Genomic DNA, 12,743 nt, shown 5'->3' with positions numbered 1-12,743 from the left:
TTGGGCCGTGTCTTTATTTGAAATAAGGTGTCGTATATGTGTCCGCAACAATTAAGTTTTTCTTTTTCATTGGACACTTTAAAAACGTGTCTGATATGTGTCGTACGCGTGTCGGTGTCTGAGACGGTGACATGCTGTGTGATTGGCGTATCGGAGCTTCATAAACGAATAATAAGATACGAAATAATAATCATGTAAACAATCAAAACGCCAATGTTATTGACTGTAATACATATCTTGACCAAAGCTTCTCCATATTATCCCCCATGAGACTTCCATAGGAAGAAATATTTCCTGCTGTTGAAAATCTGATTATGAAATCAACTGATTTTTCTGTTAATAATAATGAAAGGATTATGGCAATAAGACCAGGGATTATCCCTATTTTTTTACACAAGTAGGTAAACTCATGATTCCGGCACCAACAACTGTGGTGGACAAATTGAAGACAGCACTAGAAAATGAAGCTCCATTAAATTTTCATGGAACTTAACATCACTTTCTTGAGTCTTAGGTAACAAAGGTGTGTTCTCTTCAACAATTGCCTTGTTCTTCCTAACACTTCCATTAGTAATTTTTCAGCTTTCTAGTTTTCTATTTACTTTTTATTATGAAGGAAAAGATAGATAGATAGATATAGAGGGGGTGGTGGTGGTGATTATAAAAAACTAATCAAAGTTTCCTCTCAACAAGCATAAACATGTCACTCAAAGACAGGAAACAAACAAGCATAATATTGTATCACCGACACTACATGTGCTAAAAAAAAGGTATGTGCTCCTTTTAAATTAGGAAAGTTTAGCAAATATTAAAGAAAAGAATATTACAAAAAGGGAATCAAGCAAAAATCTTCTAAATAAGGAAAATCTAAAAAGACACATACATATTATGATAAGAAGATGATGCTGAAGCCCAATAAACTCAACCAGATAAGAAAAAATATCAATCTTGTTGAATAAATTTATTTTTATTAAAAGGGTGCAATTAATATTATTCTCTTTTAGTACTTTTATGTTGTTTCTAAAAGAAGCTCATGATCCATTTATGTTCTTAAATCCTAGCTATTTACAATGTAAGGCTGAAGTTGGGTTATTTAATGAAAATTCTGAAAAACACTCTTGTCCAACCATCACCTTCAATATTTTCTCCACCTCCATTTATGGGCCCCGCTTACATCAATCCCCCAGCTGCCTTTTCAAAACCAACTTCTGTCCCATTTTCCATCCATACCTCTCAACATGATTCTTTAACATACCCAACAATATTTTTATTTTTATCAATTACCACCTAATTTTTTCTACCATTAGCTATATTTTATATGAAGGTCGATGTTTTATGCTAGTTTAAATGGATCCACCATCCGTTGTTAGATTTGTTTTCATTTACAAAATCCTTAGAATTATGATTTGGCACTTCAACTTATGTTATTCATTAGGCAGGATTATTTTAGTTTAAACAATAGAGTTTAATTATTGATTAGCAAGGTAAATTTGAGAAATTGGGAAATCAAATTGTGGGAGTGGCTCAAGAAGGTATTTTTAATTGTTTTATTTCTAGTGAAACACCAAAAATTATAAATAAAATGGCTATTTGAAGACTTATTTCTATCTTTCAAGCAATTGACCTTGTTAAACTTATTGTAGCCAAATAAAGAGATGTCAAATCCAAATTTCAAAATTCATTCCCTACCCCTTTAATTCGCACAAACTCTGTCTCACAAAACACCCACATTCAAAACACCAAAAGCTCAAAATTTTCACAAAACACTTCTAACCCAAAATTTCGATCCACATCCTAAAGACCTAAACTACCATTATAAATCCTCTCACAAACTCAATTACAAGAGCGAAGTGTTTAAAGTCTTTGTTATAATTGTGAGGAAAATTTGTTCCTTAATAGAACAGTGCTTCTATTAGGTTTCTCTTACTTCTGGTTGAGGATGACACAAATCCACATAATAATTGGTTGAGTTAAGTAATGCAGAAGAAGTTGTAGAAATGGATCCCATTTATACTATTTATAACTCTTCTCTCGGGCTTCGATTGGTTAGTTTCCCCTAAAAAAAACTAAAATTCCAAAGCCTAATTGGAGGAACTCCTATGATGGTTCTTGTTGACACAAGCAACACTTATAATATATTGCAACCTCGCATTGCACAACATTTAAACCTAGATGTCACTCCAATTCCTAAATTTTCAGTTATCACTACTACGAATAACACATTTAACTACAATTGAGAAAGAGATATAACCATGGTTGAAGAACCGTGGTAAAGTAATGTGTGGTTGTAAGTAGGTTACTTGTAACCACCATTTACTGGCTGTCTTAAAAATACAGTAGCACATAATATACCACAATGGTCATTTAAACCAACCGTAGTAAAAGGTTAAGGTTAGAGGTTCGATACCCAACACCTGAATGTATGTAGATTTTAATATAATTTGTGAGTGCAACTTTTCGTTTAGATATGTTTTGTATGATGTCAAAACTAGAAAATACGTTTATGCACATTGGATGATATCATCCAAGTCTAGTTGTGAATTTTAGTGTTCTTGCACTAGGAAGCATGTCAACATTGTCGGAAATGGTCTAGAAAAGATTTATGTATCAAGATATTATGTTGTGCATGAAGAATTTGGTTTTGGGTGAAAAATAATCATTATAGTTTGAGACGTACGATTATAGGTCGACCTATAGGAGACCTTTTTAAACTACAGATTGATAGATAGAGTGTACAAAATTTTGCTATGGGTGGTTTCTCATATATTGCAGCCAAAGAATGGCGGTTTTTTGAGAATTGACTTTGTTGGAATAATTTGGTATACATTATTCTGCACAAATTCAAAATTAATTGGCCTCACTACTGTGTATCTCTATGTTATCTATCAAAACATGCAACAAAGGCACATCATTCTTCTATCCCTCTATGATTGCTAAGTTTCTAAACTTTGAAATTGGTTTGCCGAATCTCACGTTCAAATCTCCTAGTTCGTCTCAAGAATTTTCTCACCATACATTGATTAACATGAATTACTTTTGGGACGTAAATCGTCAAGTGTACTATCTACGCTTGAGTAAGCATGACAGGAAGGTGTACAATTTTGACGATCATGTTGAGTATGGTGATGATGCAGCTGAAGCTCACATGGACAATGAGCAACCTATGGGAGTTCATCATGATGTTATTGAAGGAGATACCGTAATGCATGATGCTTCTCATTAAGATGATCATGATGTTGGCTTTGGTACTAGTTCTGCTGATACTGCCTCTATAATGATTATGCTTCAGAACATGCAGATGAGTAAAGACGAGAGATATGCAGAGGAGTGAAAATGGCGAGAGACCTTTGAAGATGCACAAATGGAGCAGTTCCGTCTGATGCAGCAACACATGTCTACTAAGGATTCCAACTTTGAGGCTTTTGCTTCATATGTGACAAAGTCTCCAGTATCCTGACGGACTGATATGAATGCTAATCATGTTGTTGTTCTAACTAGGATTAATCACTTAATCTCAGTCCAAGAAGAAGGTTCAGGTCATTATGAAAGGTTCTACCGAGAGATGCGTGACTTCTTGGATTCTCAATATCGCAATGAAGGGCAGGGTTAGCATAAGGGAGAAAGATCCATTCCAAGAGTACGTGGAAGAAGATAAAGTGATTCTTGAATGAAGTGTTATGCTTTTTTTTTGTTTATGTCTTTTGATCTCATGTGTCACTATGCATTTTTTTTTAATCATGCTTTGAGTCAGTATGCATCTTTATTGTGTTTCTGGTTTATTTTTGCTTATGGTTTATGTATTGACCAATATTACTTTACTATTTTGAATTTGAGACAATGATGATATTTTGGTTGTTGTATTGAATGATTATGGCTATTGGTTTATATGGTTGTATTTATTATTATTGTATGTTTTCATATTTGATGAATATATGTGAGAGAACTTCTTATCTTTGCAATTGCATATGTATTTTATATTGAATATTTGATACTGTTAATAATATACTTTGTCTCTTTTTGATGTTGTCAAAGGGGGAGAAATATATGAAGCTATGATGCACACATTCAGAGGGAGCTTTTCAAGAACAATAAATGCATTATCTCAAGTTTTGCATTCATCAAAAGGGTGGAGTATATGAGTGAAACTTTCCTTTTAGATATGTTTTGTATGATTTCAAAACTAGGAAATAGCGTTTATGTAAATTGGACGGTATCATCCAAGTCTAGTTGTACATTTTAGTGTTCTTTCATTAAGAAGCATGTCAACATTGTTGGAAATGGTATGAAAAATACTCATTATAGGTCGACACATACGATTATAGGTCGACCTATAGGAGACCTTTTAAACTACAAGTCGGCACATATAGTGTATAGGTCGGCACTCATATTGCTTTATTAAAGCATGTAGGCTTTGTTCCATGTGTCGCTTTGTCAGGTTGACCTATAGGGAGCACATGACCTTTACAGGGCGACCTATGCTTCAAATAGGTCGAAACATGACCTGTATAGGTCGACATATAGCTCGTATAGGTGGACCTATAGACCTAAAATCTTGAATTTTTGCATTCTTTTGCATTCCTTTTTGCCTTCAATCATTCATGCATATAAATAATTCATACATGCATCATTCTCTAGCAAGGTTTCTAGAGTGAGTAAAACCTACATGAATTCAGGATTTCAAAGCATTATCATCATCTTCAACTCCATCTATAGACACACACAATCAAACTACACATAATCATTTTTTAATTGGGTGTCATCTATATTACGGTTGATAACGTCCAATTAGATTTGTTGTACCGAGAATATTGGGTTGGGAACTTTAAGGGACTTAAATCATAAAACCAAGTTGGGGTTTTCCTTCAAGATCAATTAGGGTTTGAAGGTTTTGGATAAGATTGTGCAATTCAAATTCAATCGAGTGAAACCCTTGGGACAAAGGATGCCTTGCAAAGGAATAGCGTGAGACGGTGGATCGTGTTGGAAAACCTTTGGTCTCAACAAGTGTGCCCTTTAGATTAATTCAACTGGGTGAAAGCCTTGGGACAAGGAGTGCCTTGCAAGGAAGTAGCGAGAACAGGTGAATCAAATCGGTATTGTTGGTTACAAGATCATGCGCTTGGGATTATTTCAGCCGGGTGAAAGCCTTGGGACAAGGGGTGCCTTACAAGGAAGTATCAACAATAGGTGAATTGAAGCGGCATGGTTTGTTACTTGATCAAGTTTGATCAAGGGTTTTGGAGGTGGTAGACTCAATATCAAACTTAGGGTTTGTAGAGTTCAATTTATTCATCTCTTGTATACACACATTTTGCAAAGTAAGATTTATTATATCATCTCGATTCGAATTCGAATTGAGGCCAGACGTACCCATAGCGAGGTCGATTGGGGAACTACCTAAACAAATCCTTGTTTCAAAGGCATCATTAACAAGTTTGGCTTGACAAGCTTAGTATTCTTGTTTATATTGCTTGTTACTCCCACGAGATTGTGTCTTGTGAAGATTGGTATCTTGAAAGTAGTTGCATTAGACAATTGATATGAGAAAGAAACTTTGCTACACCTTGTGATAACCACAAGAGAAAGATAATTGTAAAGATAATGATGGTAGTTTCCACTGTAGAGTGTAACACCCCGATAATAATAAAATGATTATTTAAATTGAGTTAATAATATATTTATTAATTTAATTAAATAATTGGGAATTTTTATTATTATTATTATTGGATTATTATTATTATTGGAAAATATATATAAGTTGGAAATAAGGAAAAGAGCCCATTTGGGAGTAAAAAGGTTTTTACGTGAAAAGCAGAGAAGCGATCGTGAAAGAGGAAAAAGGGAAAAGAGGCAGAGCAAGAGAAAGAAGGTTGGAGAAGAGAAAAGCTTGGAGCTTAAAGATTCGCCGGATTAACTCAGGTAAGGGGGATTTATCGTCGTTTAATGGGTATTATGTGTTAGCATGTAATGGGTAGTGATAAACCATGGGATTGACCCTAATTGGGATTATGAATGCTGGAAAATTATGTTGGATAAACTGTGATTAGGCTGTAATTGAATCTGTGTTTGGGTTAGTTGTGATTTTCCGAAAACGTAGCTTTTTACGGAATTGAAATCGGAGGTCCGGAAGTCCTCCAACGGCGGAAAATGCGGAGAATTCTGCATTCTGCTTTGTGTTAGCGCAGGAACAGCTTTCTGTCTTGCGTTAACCGGTTAACCCAGGGTGTTAACCGGTTAACACTGTTGTGATTTGTGAAAAATTGTTGTTTTGTCTGCGTTAACCGGTTAACCCAGGGTGTTAACCGGTTAACACTGTTATGATTGCTGAGATATTGCTGTTTGTGCTGCGTTAACCGGTTAACCCAGGGCGTTAACCGGTTAACACTGTTGCGTTATGCCAGAAAGTGTGTTTGTGCTGCGTTAACCGGTTAACCCAGGGCGTTAACCGGTTAACACTGTTGCAGAGTGGAAAATTGGTGTTTTAAATGTTGTGTGCCTATTTGAGGGTTGGCCTATGTTGGCATATGATGTAATAGGGATAAATTCCCGCTGTTTTGAGCAGTGTAGGTATTAGTAGAGTGTGCTAATACTGTGATTGATTAATTGGCATGATAGGATGTTTTGATGAATGTGTTGATGATGTATGATGGTATGCATAATGCTATGAGTGTATATCTTATGCATGTGTTGGTGAATGGACTGTTTTATGGCTTAGAGTGTGAGCATAAGTCCATTGTGGATCATTGTTGATGATTTTGCATTGCTAGGTGATTTAGCATGCATATTGTAGTCCTTGGTGGTAGCTAATTCCCGTGGTGAGGAGTTAGTGAGTTGGTGGTAGCTAATTCCCGTGGTGAGGAATTAGTGAGTCGGTGGTAGCTAATTCCTGTGGTGAGGAATTAGTGAGGGAGTCACTAGGTCTCAATTGAGTGGGACTAGTGGACTTGGTAGCCGTATCTGGATTTGATCGGTGAGGTGAACTATATGTTCACGAATAGTCGGTACCGCATGTGTGGAGTCTCATTGCATAATGTATGTATGTATGGCGTATAATATGAATGGATGTATTCCAGTATTATACGTGTGTTTGTGTTGTGTGTTGTGATGATACTGAGTATGATTGAGTTGATATTGTTGTTACTGAATGTGTGTTATGATTAGGGTGATGAAATGTGTTAAATTACTTAACATGACATGATAAATTATAATGCTTATTATATCGATTGAGAAACTCACCCTTACACTATTTTTCAGGTAACGAGCAATGAATTGAGTAGAAGCTAATGCTTGGAGTCTAGTGTAGTCTCCTAAGTGGGTCATGCTCTGATAGATGTAACATCGGGACGGGATGTTTTTACTTTGTTGAATAATTTACATGTAATATGTTACATGTTTGAATGATCGATTTGATCTCTATCCGCTGCGTATTGTGCAATACCCTATGTTTTGAGTTAAATAATGAGCATGACTAAATAATTATTGCGAAATATTGTGTGACACCCTTGATTGCATATTACTCTGATTGATGTGTTGTTATATTTTAATTAAATATTTGGGGTATTTTAGAAGGGTGTTACATTAGTGGTATCAGAGCATAGTCGGTCGAGTCGAGTCGTAATTATTATGTTTCCCCTGTACGGTATAGGTGTTGTGTAACCCTATCAGTACTCATTGTTTTAGTTGTTTGGGTTTTCAGAATAGAGATGGCTGGAAGAGGTAGAGATGATGCTGCGATTGCTGAGGCTCTGGGTATGCTAGCTGGAGTACTTGGAGGGAGTCCGAATGTTGTGGGAATGGGAGCTGCTCGTCAACTGAGTGAGTTCCAGAAGAACAATCCTCCAATGTTCAAGGGAGCATACGATCCAGATGGCGCTCAGAAGTGGTTGAAGGAGATCGAGAGAATCTTCCGAGTAACTGAGTGTGCCGATAACCAGAAGGTCAGGTTCGGTACGCATATGCTGTCAGAGGAAGCTGATGACTGGTGGGTTGCTACCCGCACTGAGTTGGAATCTGCTGGAAATGCTGAGATCACGTGGGCGGTGTTCAGAGAGAGATTCCTGAGGAAGTACTTTCCGGAGGATGTCAGAGGAAAGAAAGAGATAGAGTTCTTGGAATTGAAGCAGGGCAATCGGTCTGTTACTGAGTATGCTGCTAAGTTCACAGAGCTGTCGAAGTATTACACTCCCTATGATGAGGCTAATGGGGAATTTTCAAAATGTGTGAAGTTTGAGAACGGGTTGCGTCCCGAGATCAAGCAGGCTATTGGGTATCAGCGGATCAGAGTGTTTTCTGACTTGGTTGACTGTTGCAGGATTTTTGAACAGGATTCCAAAGCCAGGGCGGAAAGCTATCAACAGAGGGTTGATAGAAGAGGCAAGAATCAGAATGATCATGGGAAACCGTATGCAGCTGGCAGAGGTTTCCAGAATCAGAGTGGGATGAAGAGGCCTAGTGGGGGAGACTCCAGTGCCCCTGCTAAGTGTTACAGATGTGGTCAGGCTGGACATCGTGTCCATGAGTGTACCAGTGCTGTGAGGAAGTGTTTCAAGTGTGGAAAAGTGGTCATTTGGCTGCAGAGTGCCGGTCGAAGACTGTGACTTGTTTCAACTGTGGAGAGTTGGGTCATATCAGTCCACAATGTCCTAAGCCAAAGAAGGAGAATCAGTCAGGAGGCAAGGTCTTTGCTTTATCGGGTTCTGAGACTTCTGCAGATGACCGTTTGATCCGAGGTACGTGTTATATTAATGGCTTTCCTCTTGTAGCTATTATTGACACCGGTGCTACTCATTCCTTTATATCTTTGGATTGTGCTGTGAAACTTAAGTTAGAGATATCTGAGATGTATGGTAGTATGGTGATTGATACTCCTGCGAAGGGTTCAGTGACTACTACTTCAGTTTGCTTGAGTTGTCCTTTGAGTATTTTTGGTAGAGATTTTGGGATAGACCTTGTGTGTCTTCCACTAGTGCAGGTTGATGTTATTCTGGGTATGAACTGGTTGGTGTGTAACCGAGTTTATATCAATTGTTTTGATAAGACTGTGATATTTCCTGAGGTTGAGGAAGGAAAGGATTTGTTTCTATCAGTGAGGCAGGTGAATGAGGAAGTAGCAGATGGGGCAGAGTTGTTTATGCTGTTAGCGACTTTGGAGGCTAAAGATAAACTGGCGATTTGTGATCTAGCCGTGGTGTGTGATTTTCCTGATGTGTTTCCGGAAGAAGTGAATGAATTGCCGCCAGAGCGTGAAGTTGAGTTCTCGATTGATTTGGTACCTGGTACTAGACCGATATCGATGGCTCCGTATCGTATGTCAGCTGTTGAGTTAACTGAATTGAAGAGTCAGTTGGAAGACCTGTTGGATAAGAAATTTATTCGTCCGAGTGTGTCACCGTGGGGTGCACCAGTGTTATTGGTTAAGAAGAAAGAAGGTACTATGAGGTTGTGTGTGGACTACAGGAAACTGAATAAAGTGACGATCAAGAATCGGTATCCTTTGCCGAGGATTGATGATTTGATGGATCAGTTGGTTGGTGCGAGTGTGTTCAGCAAGATAGATTTGAGATCTGGGTATCATCAGATACGTGTGAAAACTGAGGATATTCAGAAGACTGCTTTCAGAACAAGGTATGGACATTATGAGTATTCTGTAATGCCTTTTGGTGTGACTAATGCGCCTGGAGTATTCATGGAGTATATGAATAGGATTTTCCATCCGTACCTAGACAAGTTTGTCGTGGTGTTTATTGATGACATTTTGGTGTATTCGAAATCTGAAGAAGAGCATGCTGAGCATTTGAGAGTGGTTTTAGAAGTTCTCCGAGAAAAGAAGTTATTCGCTAAACTATCTAAGTGTGAATTTTGGTTAGAAGAGGTTAGTTTTCTTGGTCATGTGATTTCAAGAGGTGGTGTTGCTGTTGATCCTTCTAAGATAGAAGCGGTGTCTAAGTGGGAAGCTCCGAAGTCTGTCGCGGAGATTCGCAGTTTCCTGGGATTGGCTGGTTACTATAGGAAATTCATTGAGGGATTTTCTAAGTTGGCGTTACCGTTGACGATGTTGACTAGAAAGGGGCAAGCATTTGTTTGGGGCTCAAAATGTGAAGAAGGTTTCCAAGAGTTAAAGAAAAGGTTGACTACTGCTCCTATTCTGATATTACCGAGTCCGTCGGAATCATTTGAGGTTTACTGTGATGCTTCATTGTTGGGTTTGGGTGGTGTGTTGATGCAGAATAAGCAGGTTATAGCTTATGCTTCGAGACAACTGAGGGTTCATGAGAGGAACTATCCGACGCACGATTTAGAGTTGGCAGCTGTGGTATTCGTTCTGAAGTTATGGAGACATTACTTGTATGGGTCAAGATTTGAGGTTTTCAGTGACCATAAAAGTTTAAAGTATTTGTTTGATCAGAAAGAACTGAATATGAGACAGAGGAGATGGTTAGAGTTTCTGAAGGATTATGACTTTGGTTTGAATTACCATCCGGGTAAAGCAAATGTAGTGGCTGATGCGTTGAGTCGGAAATCATTGCATATGTCTATGTTAATGGTTAAGGAATTGGATTTAATTGAGCAGTTTAGAGACTTGAGTTTGGTGTGTGAGAGTACTCGCACCAGTGTTAAATTGGGAATGCTGAAGTTAACAAGTGGTATTCTGGATGAGATCAGAGAGGGTCAGAAATCCGATGTGTTTTTGGTTGATAAGTTGACTTTAGTGAATCAAGGCCAAGGTGGTGAATTCAAAGTTGATGAGAATGGTGTTTTGAAATTTGGTAATCGGGTGTGTATTCCGGATGTTACCGAACTTAAGAAGAGTATTCTGGAGGAAGGACATCGTAGTGGCCTGAGTATTCATCCTGGAGCTACGAAGATGTATCATGATTTGAAAAAGTTATTTTGGTGGCCGGGAATGAAGAAAGAAATTGCGAGTTTTGTTTATTCCTGTTTGACTTGTCAGAAGTCAAAGATTGAGCATCAGAAGCCGTCTGGGCTAATGCAACCGTTGGCTATTCCATAGTGGAAGTGGGATAGTATCAGTATGGATTTTGTTTCTGGGTTACCGAGAACAAGTAAGAATTTTGAAGCTATTTGGGTGATTGTTGACAGATTGACAAAATCGGCTCATTTCATTCCGATCAGAATGGATTATCCGTTAGAGAGATTAGCCGAGTTGTATATTGAGAGGATTGTAAGTTTGCATGGTATTCCGTCGAGTATTGTTTCAGACAGAGATCCTAGATTTACGTCAAAGTTCTGGGAAGGTTTGCAGAAGGCTTTGGGAACTAAGCTGAGATTGAGTTCTGCATATCATCCGCAGACTGATGGTCAGACTGAGAGGACGATTCAGTCATTAGAGGATCTTTTGAGAGCTTGTGTTTTGGAAAAGGGAGGTGCTTGGGATTGTTATTTACCTTTGATTGAGTTTACCTACAACAATAGTTTTCATTCGAGCATTGGTATGGCACCGTTTGAAGCTTTGTATGGTAGGAGATGTCGGACACCGTTATGTTGGTATGAGTCCGGTGAGAGTGCTGTGGTTGGACCGGAGATTGTTCAACAAACTACGGAAAAGATTAAGATGATTCAGGAGAAGATGAGAATTGCTCAGAGTCGTCAGAAGAGTTATCATGATAAGAGGAGGAAGTCACTTGAGTTCCAAGAGGGAGATCATGTGTTTCTTCGTGTTACTCCGATAACTGGTGTTGGTCGAGCTTTGAAGTCGAAAAAGTTGACACCTCGATTTATTGGTCCTTATCAGATTTTGGAGAGGATAGGGGAGGTAGCCTATCGTATCGCTTTACCGCCGTCGCTTGCGAATTTGCATGAGGTTTTTCATGTGTCTCAGTTGAGGAGGTACATTCATGATCCGTCGCATGTAGTCCAAGTAGATGATGTACAGGTGAGAGATAACCTGACTGTTGAAACATCACCTATGAGGATTGAGGATCGAGAGTTGAAGCAGTTGCGGGGTAAAGAGATTGCCTTGGTGAAGGTAGCTTGGGGAGGACCAGCAGGTGGCAATGTGACTTGGGAACTGGAGAGTCAGATGAAGGAGTCTTATCCGGAGTTATTCGCTTGAGGTATGTTTTCGAGGACGAAAACTCTTTTAGTGGGGGAGAGTTGTAACACCCCGATAATAATAAAATGATTATTTAAATTGAGTTAATAATATATTTATTAATTTAATTAAATAATTGGGAATTTTTATTATTATTATTATTGGATTATTATTATTATTGGAAAATATATATAAGTTGGAAATAAGGAAAAGAGCCCATTTGGGAGTAAAAAGGTTTTTACGTGAAAAGCAGAGAAGCGATCGTGAAAGAGGAAAAAGGGCAAAGAGGCAGAGCAAGAGAAAGAAGGTTGGAGAAGAGAAAAGCTTGGAGCTTAAAGATTCGCCGGATTAACTCAGGTAAGGGGGATTTATCGTCGTTTAATGGGTATTATGTGTTAGCATGTAATGGGTAGTGATAAACCATGGGATTGACCCTAATTGGGATTATGAATGCTGGAAAATTATGTTGGATAAACTGTGATTAGGCTGTAATTGAATCTGTGTTTGGGTTAGTTGTGATTTTCCGAAAACGTAGCTTTTTACGGAATTGAAATCGGAGGTCCGGAAGTCCTCCAACGGCGGAAAATGCGGAGAATTCTGCATTCTGCTTTGTGTTAGCGCAGGAACAGCTTTCTGTCTTGCGTTAACCGGTTAACCCAGGGTGTTAACCGGTTAACACTGTTGTGATTTG

At 38.3% G+C, this 12,743-nt stretch overlaps 1 long non-coding RNA gene across 1 annotated transcript; it reads left to right on the top strand.

Moving 5' to 3' along the window:
* The first annotated feature begins 224 nt into the window (after positions 1-224).
* LOC127120776 (uncharacterized) lies at positions 225-4,278 on the top strand. Its single transcript, XR_007803253.1, has 2 exons — positions 225-523; positions 4,033-4,278. It is a non-coding gene; the product is annotated as an uncharacterized LOC127120776 (long non-coding RNA).
* The last annotated feature ends 8,465 nt before the right edge of the window (positions 4,279-12,743 follow it).

The sequence above is a fragment of the Lathyrus oleraceus genome, chromosome 1, assembly GCF_024323335.1.
Source record: "Lathyrus oleraceus cultivar Zhongwan6 chromosome 1, CAAS_Psat_ZW6_1.0, whole genome shotgun sequence".
In the NCBI taxonomy this organism is placed as follows: domain Eukaryota; kingdom Viridiplantae; phylum Streptophyta; class Magnoliopsida; order Fabales; family Fabaceae; genus Lathyrus; species Lathyrus oleraceus.
The sequence above is the reverse complement of the archived record's forward strand: the minus strand, read 5'-3'. Positions and strand labels throughout refer to the sequence as shown.